The sequence below is a fragment of the Oryctolagus cuniculus genome, chromosome 7 (assembly GCF_964237555.1).
Source record: "Oryctolagus cuniculus chromosome 7, mOryCun1.1, whole genome shotgun sequence".
Taxonomy (NCBI): domain Eukaryota; kingdom Metazoa; phylum Chordata; class Mammalia; order Lagomorpha; family Leporidae; genus Oryctolagus; species Oryctolagus cuniculus.
Window position 1 is genome coordinate 885,581 of NC_091438.1, and position 13,029 is coordinate 898,609.

A 13,029-nucleotide genomic window follows, 5' to 3' on the forward strand; every position below is an offset into this window, starting at 1 on the left:
GTTCCAGTAAGGTTGTGGACAACACAGCTTATTTAGCAATTGCCTGTTGATTGATCAATCGCCTATGTTGGGGCCTGCTTTGTTGTTTTGTTTCATGTTTGCATATGTTTTCTTCAGGGGTCTGGTTTCTGGTGAATTGAGAAATGGCTTCCTTACATACATTTCAGGAAATGATCATTGTCTCTGACCAGGTTATCTCTCTATTGAGGTCTGATCTAGCTTCCAATACCTGGAACATTCTATACATCAAGGAAGTGGTCCTGGTCTCTGATGAGCTGAGAATGCCATCTTTCTGAGTAGAAAGAGTTGAAAGACGTTACCTCACTGATCACTATAGAAATGCCATAGTTGGAAACTTGCTGACAGGTTGAAAATGTGGTGGTCTGGCTGGTGCCGTGGCTCACTAGGCTAATCCTCTGCCTTGCGGTGCCAACACACCGGGTTCTAGTCCCGGTCGGGATGCCGGATTCTGTCCCGGTTGCTCCTCTTCCAGTCCAGCTCTCTGCTGTGGCCAGGGAGTGCAGTGGAGGATGGCCCAAGTGCTTGGGCCCTGCACCCCATGGGAAACCAGGAGAAGCACCTGGCTCCTGCCTTCAGATCAGCATGGTGTGCTGGCTGCAGCGGCCATTGGAGGGTGAACCAACAGCAACGGAAGACCTTTCTCTCTGTCTCTCTCTCTCTCACTGTCCACTCTGTCAAAAAAAAAAAAAAAAAAAAAAAGGAAAAAAAAAAAGAAAATGTGGTGGTCTGCTCCGACACCAGAACCTGGTATCTTGTAGTTATTTAAGAAAAAAGGACACTTCTATATCCCAGAACCCGTTATTTTCCTATCTTTCTGCTGGTATTTCACTTACTGCATTCTCACAAGATAGTTACTCAAGGAGCACCGCCCCCCGCTACCCTTACAATGCTATAGTTGATCTGCTGACTGATGTGAGATGAGAAGGCCATAGATATCCAACTGCAGCACCAGCAACAATAAGCACAAAGAAACACATAGGAGCATCTGACTACAGAATTGCCCACTTTTGGCAACTGAGGTTTATCTTCAGTTATTGAAACTGGAGTTAGAGAAGTATTTAACTTCATAATAGTAAATGAGAAATGGGCATATCTTTCCCATTCATAAGATTCTTTTTTCATTTGCTGACTGAGTGTGGTGGCTGCAGCTGACCAATTCTACAATAGCTTCTCTGTGCTGAGAACTACAGGTTGCACTGGGAGGCCAAGATGCAGCCCCTCTCCTACCAACACCTCTTTTTCTGTTCTATCCTCCATGGTAGGAAGGTTTGATTGCTTCTACAACACAAAACTCAGAGATCACAACCAGTTAAATTTGTGTTTTAACTCTGGTATACTACACATAAAACATGAATGCCATGGCATTGTTCTTAACCATCATTTTTGTACTATGTCTATGATGATTAATAATTATTCTGTAAAGAATTTTGATGGTGTTCATGTTTGCAAGGAATTTCTCCCTATATTAATTATCTGGTTTTTTTTTTTGAGTTCCTTCTCCATAGACTTCTCTTATAATTCTGTTTCTGTGAATTCGTTGGTAACAGTCTATGTTTCATTTATGAGTTAAGATTCTGAGTCTCTCCTTTGTAATCTAAGTGTTTGTAATATGTGTTCATTTGTCAAAGAATCAAGTTTGATTTTGGTGATTTTTAAAAAGATGTACTTATTTAAAGGCAAAGATGGAGGGGGGGTAGGGAGGGAAAGAGAGAGATATCTTTGACTTTCTGATTTAATCACCAAATCAGCACAGTAGCCTGGGCATAATCAGGCCAAAACCAAGAGTACAGAACTCAATCAGGGTCTTCAAAATGGTGGCAAAAACCCAGGTATTTGAATGAATATCTTCTTCTTCCTATTTGCACAGCAGTGAGCTGGATGGGGAGCAAAGCAATGTGATTGTTTACTTCCCACATACTCCATACAGTCAGGTCCAGGCTTGCTGAAAGCCAGAAGCTTGAAACTCTACAGCTATATCCCACATTGGTGGCCAGGACCCAGGTTCCTGTGCCATCACATGCTGCTCTCTGTGATCTACATTAGCAGAACAGGTACCAGTAGCCATAACTGTGACTAGAAACCAAGTATACGCATATGGCGCTTAGGCATCCTAACTGGTTGGTATCTTAACCAATAGGCCAAATGCCTATTCCATATTGTATGTTCTTTTTAAAAACATTTTATTTATTTTATTTGAGAGGCAGAGTTACAGACAGTGAGAAGGAGAATCAGGAAAGAAAGGTCTTCCCTCCATTGGTTCACTCCCCAATGGCTGCAATGGCCAGAGCTGCGCCAATCCGAAGCCAGGAGCCAGGAGCTTCCTCCAGGTCTCCCACATGGGTGCAGGGGCCCAAGGACTTGGGCCATCTTCCAGTGCTTTCCCAGGCCTGAGCAAAGAGCTGGATTGGTGGTGGAGCAGCCAGGACCAGAACCAGCAACCATTTGGAATGCCAGTGCTGCAGGTGGAAAGATTAACCCACTATGCCATGGCACTGGCCCCTCCATATTATATGTTCTTAACACAGTAATTTGTATCAATATGTAATGTCCTTTTTGTCTCCTGCAATGATTTTTGTCTCTCATATAATTGTCTGATGGTAGTATAACCACACCAGTTGGATTTTTTACCTATGATACAATTCTACATTTCCTTTTCTGTCCATCACTTTGAACCTCCTTTCTATTGAATCTACAGTGATTTTATGTAGACAGTGTATGGTTGGATTTAGTTTTAAAGCATTCTGATATCTTCTTTTTCATTAGAGTGTTGACACTATTTATATTGGAATAATTATGACATTACTTCTGAAATTTTACATTTGCTTTTTGTTCTCTCTTAGACTTTTTATCTCATTTCAACCCACACAGAATTTTCTTCATTTCCTTGAATTTTGTAGTGAACACTTTTGATTCCCTTCTCATTTTCCTATTTGTACATGTTTAGGATACTTTTGTTCTTATTACCAATACTTACCTTGGCAAGATTAACATAGGAGACAAAGAACATTATTGAGGAAAATTATTGGGTCAAGAAGACAATATGGGGTTGGAATTGGGCCTGTTAGTTAATGCACTGGTAAGGATGCATGCCCCAAATATGTAAAAAATCTCAAATGTATATTATATATAACATTCTAAATACATAACCACTTAGCCCGAGTTGATGCCACCTGCAATAGCACACAAAGACAACGTTCCTATACGCCTCAGTCCAACCCTTTTTTTTTTCTTGGTCAAAGATAACATTATTATAACTTCCATGCACGAACATGCTTATTTCTAATTATGTTTATGTATTTCTCTTTTAATTGTAATAAGAAATAAAAGGAAAGGATGGACAACTATAAAACCATCCTCGATTCACCATCCTCTCAAATAGAGCAGGAGCTGAGGAGGGTCATGGTATAGTTGGTTTTCATGGTGGCATTAAACTTTGTTCCCTCTCTACATTCAGGAAACACCTTCAGAGCAACAGGTATTTCCCAGAGTTACCTTGATCTTTTGACTTTGTTCTCAGTCATCTGGATTCTCCAACTTTCCTTCTAACAATAAACACATGGCCACTATGCATGAATGTGCACTGGTCCTGGGGTTCTACATATATAACACTTTTTTAAAATGCTTTGGGAGGTAGCTAGAGTGCCAATTTCAGGGGTTCCCAATGGCCAGCCCGAATCCCTTCCTCATGCAGAACAATGTGTCATTACAAGCTTCTTCTGAAACTTTTTCTCTGGAACAATGAACAGTCAAGGTGAATCCAGATCATGTACCTGCTTCATGCAACATTTGAGGGAACTACAGGTCAGGGTGGTGAAAGCCATGGCCACAAGTGACACAGCTGGCAGGCATGGTGTTCTCTAGATGGTCAGATCCTCACAACATTTTGTTTCTCATCTTATAAAATGTGAACCATTGTCTTCTTTCCTCCTTCACCAAAAATTCATCACACCAGAGTCAGTTGGCATATACACTGGGGTGATAAATGATCCCAAGAAATGGTGTGTGTCACATTTGCACATGAGCTGCTGGATAGCCTGAACCACAGGGGCTCAGGCTTTAGGAAACTGCTCTCTCACTCTAGTTTTACACTTTCTGCTTGACCCTATGGGACTGTTTGTCTTTGGTTATTTACCTTTCCAGCCTCATCATTTTCCTGCTCCCTAGTAAAACCCTTCTCTTGGCTCCCTTGTGAACCTGTTCTCCCCTTCCTAACCCTTCTTCCTCCTCCTGCCTGTCTTTGCTTATCTAAGGTTATGACTATGAATGCCAAAATCCTGCCTTAATCTTGGAGTTTTATTTTCTGTGTGCTCATAGTATGAACGTTAATTTTATATAATAACTAGCCTGAACCACCAACTGCCCATACATTTGGCCCAGCCCCATTCTCGATGTGTCTATGTGGGAATTTCTGGGTAGGTTTAACATCTGAACAGCTAGAGTTTGTAAAGGAAATTGCTCTTCCTGGTGAGCCTTGAATAGAGCAACAGGACTGAACAGTCTGATCAAGAGGGCACCCCCTCCCTTCATAGAACATGTGAGAGAACTTAGGGGCAGGGAAGTGAAAGACCTCACCCCAGTTGACACAGCTGACAGCCATTGAATTTTCCTGGTGATAATCCCTCTCACCATTCTGGGTATGTCACAAAATTTGAGCATAGGAACCATTATCTGCTTGCCTTCTTCAGCAAAGGTTCATTGTAACAGGGCTGGTTGGCATATAACTTAGGGATGAAAAATGATTCCAAGAAGCACTGTTTCACATTTGCACATGAGCCATATGATGTCCTGAACCATGAATGCTTCTGAAAGAGATACTAGGGATCTCTGAATATGGAGAAAGGAGGAAAAATGTCCCAGATGCTCCTGAGGAAGTAGGAGCATTGGATTCCCCCTGCTGGGTGTTTCCTTGGTGGAGAAGCCATTGCAGGTGCATGTTTGATGTTTTGTTTTTATTTTGTTTTGGATGAATAATTCCAATTTGTATTTATCTGGAACCCAAGAGAGAAATGAGCAGAGCCAGTGTGGGCTGTTGGAAGCAGGCATGAAGTGAGTGTTTTCAATCATCATCCACACAGCACCTCACTCTATCCTCAGATCACCCCCAAGGTGCAGGCATCATTATCATCACTCTGTGGGTGAGAAGACTGAGGTTCAAAGAGGGAAAGGAACTTGTTTTAGCAAAGAAGGACTCAAAACCAGGGACAAAAAATAGCCAACTTGGATTTGATTTAGAAAATTTGTAATGCTGTAGATCTACACCATCCTTTTAGGTTTTTCAACCAGGGAATACCTTGATGAAAACACATGGAAGAGCTGGCTGGTAGCATTTATAAAGGATTTACAGAGGTAGGAAGAAACTGGAGCATAGAGAAATGACATAGAAGGTTGTGACTGCAATCCAGACACTGGAGATGGAGCAAACAGAGTGTGGAACTAGCAAGCCTTGGTCCAGAACAGGCCTACTGTTTAACACACTGGTTGGGATGACCATATTCCATATTGGAATGTCTGGGTTCAAGTCCAGGCACAGCTTCAGATTCTAGCTTCCTGCTAATGTGCACCCTTGGAGGCAGCAGGTCATGGGTCAAGTAGTTAGGTTCCTGCTACCCACAGGGAGGACCTGGATGGAGTTCTTGGCTCTCAGTTTCAGTCTGGCCCAGACCTGGTAATTTCTGGCATTTGAGAAGTTGGATTAGCAGATAGAAGCTTGTTTTCTCTGCCTCTCAAAAAATACATAAAAAAATACCCAAAACACCCACAAAACCTTGTTCTAGTCTTGTCCCTGCCATGCTTCCATTACTGCTGGGGAACCCTGAGCAAGTCACAGCCATTTCTCTGAAGCTTTGTAATTTGTCCCTAAGATGCTGATGAACTGATAATAGAAAACCTTGAGGTTCTTTCAAACTCTAAAATTCTGCCTGAGATTTATAAATTTTAATGCATTCTGAATACCATCTTGAATCCAGAAGGGAATATAGATGTAGTAATTATTAACATAATCTTGTCAAAGTACAAAGGAATAGGCTTGATTTTAAGAATTTTTTTTTGGACAGGCAGAGTGGACAGTGAGAGAGAGAGAGACAGAGAGAAAGGTCTTCTTTTTTCCATTGGTTCACCCTCCAATGGCTGCTGCAGCTGGCATGCTGTGGCTGGCACACTGTGCTAATCTGAAGCCAGGAGCCAGGTGCTTCTCCTGGTCTCCCATGTGGGTGCAGGGCCCAAGGACCTGGGCCATCCTCCTCTGCACTCCTGGGCCAGAGCAGAGAGCTGGACTGGAAGAGCAGCAACCAGGACAGAATCCGGCACTCTGACCAGGACTAGAACCCGGTGTGCCGGCGCCGCAGGTGGAGGATTAGCCTATTGAGTGGCAGCATCGGCCAAGAATGCTTTTTAAACCAGATTACATCACAACAAGCCCATCATTTCAGCATCTTTCTGTTTTCCTTGTTTATGAAAATGATTTGGGCACTGCTGCTATAGCAGTGGTTGACATTAAAGTCAAATAAGAATATTATGTTTGAAACAGAGGAGAGGATTTAAGCTTATCTTTCTAAGAAATTTATGAAAATATACTCGGCAGGCAAAAATTGCATTGTCATCAAATTAGTTTTCTAAGCTCAAATTTAATTAAAATGAGACACTTCTACAACTGGTTCAATCAACAGAGTGTAAAGAGATTTTGGAGGGGCTGGCACTGTGACACAGTGGGTTAACGTCCTGGCCTGAAGCACTGGCATCCCTTAAGGGCACCAGTTCAAGACCTGGCTGCTCCATTTCCGATCCAGCTCTCTGCTATGGCCTGGGAAAGCAGTAGAAGATGGCCCAAGTGTTTGGGCCCCTGCACTCATGTGGGAGACCAGGAAGAAGCTCCTGGCTCCTGGCTTTGGATCGGTGAAGCTCTGGCCATTGCGGCCAATTGGGGAGTGAACCAGCAGATGGAAAACCTCCCCCCCCACCTCTCCTCCCTCTATGTAACTCTGAATTTCAAATAAATAAATAAATCTTTTTAAAAAAAGAGAGATTTTGAATAGAGCACACAGGAAATAAATATAGTACTACTCAAGTAAATAACCAACACAACAGTTACAACAGTTGTCTGTCTGCTGTTGCTGGTGATGCTTCTCAAATATCTTTAACAACTTCTGGATGAATTGGCTTCTGCTGGTGTGAAGCAGGCCCGTCACACCTGGCTCACACTTGCAAACCTCTCTCCTCCTCACACCTGACCACAAGTCTGTCTCCAAGATCCGTTCAGTGCTTGGTGTCTGGTTTTTCCCAGAAGGGATCCTTCCTCACCTTTATAGATGTCTGGGTGGCTGCAATGGCCTTACCCCATTTAGCTGGGATAAAGCTTTCACCTTGCTGTTTCTGGTGTCAGAGCCCTCAGGGATCCCATGGCTTGCAGGATGAAATCTCCTGCAGCTGAGACTGCTGCTGTTTCAGCTGGGCAAATGAATTAGATTTCTTTACAGATCTCTGCACATCTGAGAGTCTGCATCTTGGAATGCTTTGCTCTTCCTCTGCCAACTCAAGGACTTTTCCTCCTTCCATTCTATCTGGAAATTCACTTCCTTCAGGATGTTTTCCTCATTTAGTAGCTACTCAGCAAGTAAACAACTCTCTTTTGTGGAGCTTTTAATTGCATTAAGTGCTTTTAAGATGAATTATCCAAGTCTAGGGATAAGCAAGTCAGAGATTTTCATTCCTTACAATGTTTAACAATTTGGAATTTGAGAACCAAGTGGGGAAAGTTCCTTATTTCACATGCAGGTCTGTGTATGTTGGCTCTCTGGCTTGGAGAATCTAGTTACTTCCCTAGTGACTTTCACTAGAGTGGCATTCTAAGTGCCATGCAGGAGGATTCCTGGGCCCTTGAAAATGCTTTCCGTGCTTCTCTAGGGATTGTTATTATCTGAAGTCAGCTGAAAAACATAAATTCTTCATTTCCCCAGCCTTTCTATTTGTTGTGCTGCACTTTCTATTGCTATAAGCTGTTTTAGCTGAGACTGGATAATTTATAGACATATTGGGAATCATGGTTCTGGAAGCCAGGAGTTCCAAGGTCTGGCAGTTACAGCTGGGAGGCTCTGAGGCTGCTGCATGTTATGGCAGAAAGCAGCTGATAAGCAGAAGGAAAAGAAGGGGCAAGTCAGAGGAAGCAGCCTGGCTTTATCCAAAGGGACTCTTGTCTGGAAGAACAAGAGCTCCCTCTTGGGGAAAAGACCTTAATTCATTTATAGAGGCTCCAGCTCTATAACGGACACACTTCCTACTAGGTGCCATGTCCAAAAACTGTCCCATTGAATAATTAAAGTTCCAAGCCATGAACTTTTTTTCTTTTTCCCAGAATGTAAGACCACCATTTCATGAAAGTGTAAGTTGGCAACTCTTTTTTTTTTGTTTGACAGGCAAAGTGGACAGTGAGAGAGAGAGACAGAGAGAAAGGTCTTCCTTTTTCCATTGGTTCACCCTCCAATGGCCACTGCAGTCAGTGCACAGCACTGATCTGAAGCCAGGAGCCAGGTGCTTCCTCCTGGTCTCCCATGCGGGTTCAGGGCCCAAGGACTTGGGCCATCCTCCACTGCCTTCCCGGGCCACAACAGAGAGCTGGACTGGAAGAGGAGCAACCGGGACAGAATCTGGTGCCCCGACCGGGACTAGAAACCAGTGTGCCAGTGCCACAGGTAGAGGATTAGGCTATTAAGCCGCGGTGCCAGCCCAAACCATGAACTTTTAATGGACAATTCAAAACCACAGTGCTATTTAAACCGTATCAGTTTTTTTTTTTTTTTGTAGAAAAGTGTCTTGGTTGACTTTTGTGATACCTCTAAATTGAGGGATAGGAGAAGTGTATACAATTAATACTTTCCCACACATTGATTGTACGCTGGAGATAATATAAAGGGCTGATGTCAGATGCTAAGCTTTCAGTCACAAACATCAAGTGGATTCATGGGGTGATTAACTGGGGAATATTGATGGAGGCCCATGAGAATGTCACTTAAGTAAGTTAGTTGACCCTCGCAGCCTGGTAGATGATGAACAGTTAACAACGCATCTGCTTACATGAAATGTGTGAGGTCTGGAAAACCTTGGGGATATCAAAGTCACATAAACAACCTTGATCTGACTTGCATGATCCAGGCAGGGGCTAGTCATAGTTGTGAAAAACACCAACATATCTCCCAGGATTTCTAGTTTCCCATCCTTATTAATCCTATAAGAAAGCATATTCTCTCACTGGTGATTTTACCAGACAGTTGTGTATGTTGGGGACCTCTTGACCAAAGGAATAAGATGCTTCTCTGGGAGTTCTTTACCACAAAGACAAATTAATAGGAGAGATACATGAGGGAGCAACATTGTTTTCAGTTTGGTTTGTATTGACTGCATAGTCAGATACTCATGATTCATTTAAGGTGCACTCCTGTCCATGTTTGGCTTTGTCTCCATTGTGTAGCTTATGCTAACAGTTTTGGCAAGAAGGCTCTGCATTGCTTTGCTTGGAAGGTCAGGCAGACATGCAAGAAAGGCTTGCAATCCCTTCTCACTGTATTTCTTCTGAGCAGAAGCCTGGTGAATTGGGTTGAAGTGAAAGGTCTTTTCCCTTAGCAGAAATTCCCACCTGGGTCTGTTCTTCTGGGAGGGGCTCAAAGCCAATTTAATGACACCAAACACTTCCCTGCAGCTGAGGGCATTGGGCTCTAGTCACAGCTAGGGCTACAGATTGCTTTTCATGCTGATGTAGCTCACAGACAGCAGCATGTGATGACTGAAGAACCTGGGTCCCTGCCACAAAAGTGGGAGGTGTCCACCTGGTTCCAAACTATGGCCTGGCTGGGACCTGACTCTTTTGAATATTTGAGATGTGAACACTCCATTTGCCCTGCTCTCAATTCAGCTCGCTGCTGTGCAACCAGGATGCAGCAGATGATCAAACACTGAGTATTTACCACCATTTGTAGGACCCAGATGGAGTTCTGGGCTCCTGGCATTAGCCTGATTCTGCCCAGGCTACTGAAATGAAATGATTTATGTTTTAAAGTAAGACTGCTAGGTTACAAGCACCTGAAAGCTTTTAGGCAAACAAGATAAACAGGAGTATAGTGGCAAGAACAGGTGATGAGAAGGCAGGACAGCTTGTAACCCCAGTGTTTCAGCCTGTGAAGAAGCAGGGGAAATGGCTGGTGCCATGGCTCAATAGGCTAATCCTCCACCTTCAGCACTGGCACACTGGGTTCTAGTCCTAGTTGGGGCGCTGGATTCTGTCCCGGTTGCCCCTCTTCCAGGCCAGCTCTCTGCTATGGCCAGGGAGTGCAGTGGAGGATGGCCCAAGTCCTTGGGCCCTGAACCCGCATGGGAGACCAGGAGGAAGCACCTGGCTCCTGGCTTTGGATCAGCGCAGTTCAGTGGCCATTGGAGGGTGAACCAATGGCAAAAGGAAGACCTTTCTGTCTCTCTCTCACTGTCCACTCTGCCTGTCAAAAAAAAAGAAGGGGAGGGATCTCCATGCTAGGAAATCAATAGTCAGCTCTAACCACCCCAGGTATGCTGACCTACCAAGCTGGAAATCTTGCAAGATTGTTAATAAAGTTTCGATGTTGGTGCATGCACTTCCCGAACCCATCATTTGACTGGATGAGTGAGGTTGTTCATCATACAGACCAGTCTATGAAGCATCAGTCAACAAATGCAGGGCCATCCACGGTGAGTATGTGTCCCTAGAGAGACAAACACACATGTGTTGGCCTTCATTACTTGGCTGTGGTTTCCTATACTAAACTGAATTCCAAAGATGCCCAGAAATGAGGACAGGCAGGAGCCCCCATTTCACTGCTGTGGGTACTGAGGAGCTGCCTGTGGATGAACCTTTTGTGCAAGTGAGAGTTGTTTGGCGATGGCTGCCCATGTCTACTCTGATACCTTCTTCCTGTATTTGGGGAAATGGGCCCTGGTTGGCCCAGTGATATTTTTGGTCATCATGGGGTGAGGGAGGAGGGATTGAGGTAAGCTTGGGGGCTCAGGCTTCAGATACAGCTCTCACTCCAGAGTCTTACTCCTTCTGCTCACCCCTCAGGAACTGTTTTCTCTTTGGTCATTTGCCTTGTCAGTCTCATCATTTTCCTGCCCTCTAGTATCCCCTTTTCTGGGCTCCCTTTTTTACTTCTTCTCCCTTTCCAGCCTCCTCCTTCCTGCCTGACTATGCATATCAAGGATTATGGCTATGAATGCAAAAACCCTGCCTTAATCTTGTTTTTATTTTTTTATTTTCTGTGTGGTCATAGTATGATAGTTAATTTTACATAATGACTGGATTGGGCCACCGAGTGCCCATACATTTGGCCTAGCCTCATTCTTGATGTGTCTATGTGGATATTTCTGGCTTGGTTTAACATCTGAACAGCTAGAGCCTGCAAAGAAAATGGCCCTTCCTGGTGATGCTTGAATAGAGCAAAAGGACAGAGCAGTCTGTAATCAAGAGGTCACACTTCTTCCTTTATTGTCTTCAGAATATTCTGGATAGTGTTCTAGAATTTGATGAATGACTCTCCTGGGTATCCAGATTGGGAAATGGGAACACATGAAGGTTTCTGCAGTAATGTTTGATCTTTCCTTCATAGGACCTCTGCCTCCACCTCTATTTGAATATGCACTAGTCCTGGGTGTCTTTCACATACCACACTTGTTTCAATGCCTTTGGGAGGTGGCTCAGGTGCCAGTTTCAGGGGTTTTCAATGTCAGCCTCTGTCCCCCCCACATGCACACCAGCTGTGACATTGCAGACTTTTTCTGAAACTTTCATCTGGAAAAACAATGAACAGTCTAGATGCATGCAGATTATGTACTTTCTTCATAGAACATTTGAGGGAACTAAGGGCAAGGGATAAAGTTTATTACTTTCAGAGCATCTTTCTCGTATAAACCTCAGGGAAAAGCACAAGTGTCCATTCCTTTCCTTGACACTCACAACCTAGCAGAGATATTTTCCAGACCAATCTTTCTACTCTAGCACCATGTACTGGAATATTTGTTTTTGAAGGATCCCATATCTTGGAAAATTTAAAAAAACATTTTTATAATGATTGGCTGGTATCAGGAATCCCATCCTGCTTAGCCAGTTTCACTATAGTCTCACAAAGTGTCTCAGTATGGATTTTAACTTTCATGTGAAGTGTAGATGCTGGCAAAATCTTTCCATTCTTTCTATATTCTCCATATACTTTATTTACAAACATATTTATAAAGTCAGTTCACAATGGTCAGTAGCATGTCTTGATTAGGATCAATGCAGTTTGAGATCTTGTCCAAGTTAAGATATTGAGGAAGCAGTTTCTGCTGATTAACTGGAAGTGATCAAAATTCTCTTTCTATTCAATGTGCCAGCTCTTACATTCTGGGGCCATAGTGGCTGAGAGCATTCGTGATCTTCCAGAAGTGCTAGTGCTCCATCCTGTCCTTTTCCTCCTCCATGCTGCTCAAGGCAGCAGAGGACATCGCCATGGCCAAGCCCCAGTGCAGGGTGAACAGTGATTCCACCGCACCACTTCCAGCACTGCTGCCACTGCTTTCTGGCCAGCAGCCTTTGGCAGCTGAGTGGCGGGAAGCTGTGCTAAACTCCTCTGCTGCATCCCTGCCACCATCCTTGGCTTGGTGGCAGCTGCTCTGTCCTCCTCTTGATGGTGCCAACATGGACCTGCTGCAAACTCAGTGCACATTTCACTCCCTGTTTCCCTCAGTGCTGCCTCCATGCTGGAACCACTGAGGTCCTGAGGTATCCTTGGAATCCCCCACAGGGTTAAAGGGCTACACAGGGCCTTATTAAGAGTTGGCCCAAGGCACAGTGACAGGATTTGTTCACGTACTATCAAGAAATATTTCCAGGGTCCTGTACTCTGATGTGTCATGGGCATAATTCCTGGGGCCCATGGCAATGGAGATCTTACCACAGCTGCAGGGGCTCCCCAAGATACAGCTCAGACACCCGGTGTAAGCCTGATGGATCATCTC

General features: G+C 44.0%; 1 pseudogene; it reads right to left on the reverse strand.

The window, feature by feature from the left end:
• Nucleotides 1-11,872: 11,872 nt before the first annotated feature.
• Nucleotides 11,873-12,711, reverse strand: LOC103346229 (carnosine N-methyltransferase pseudogene; annotated as a pseudogene).
• Nucleotides 12,712-13,029: the final 318 nt, after the last annotated feature.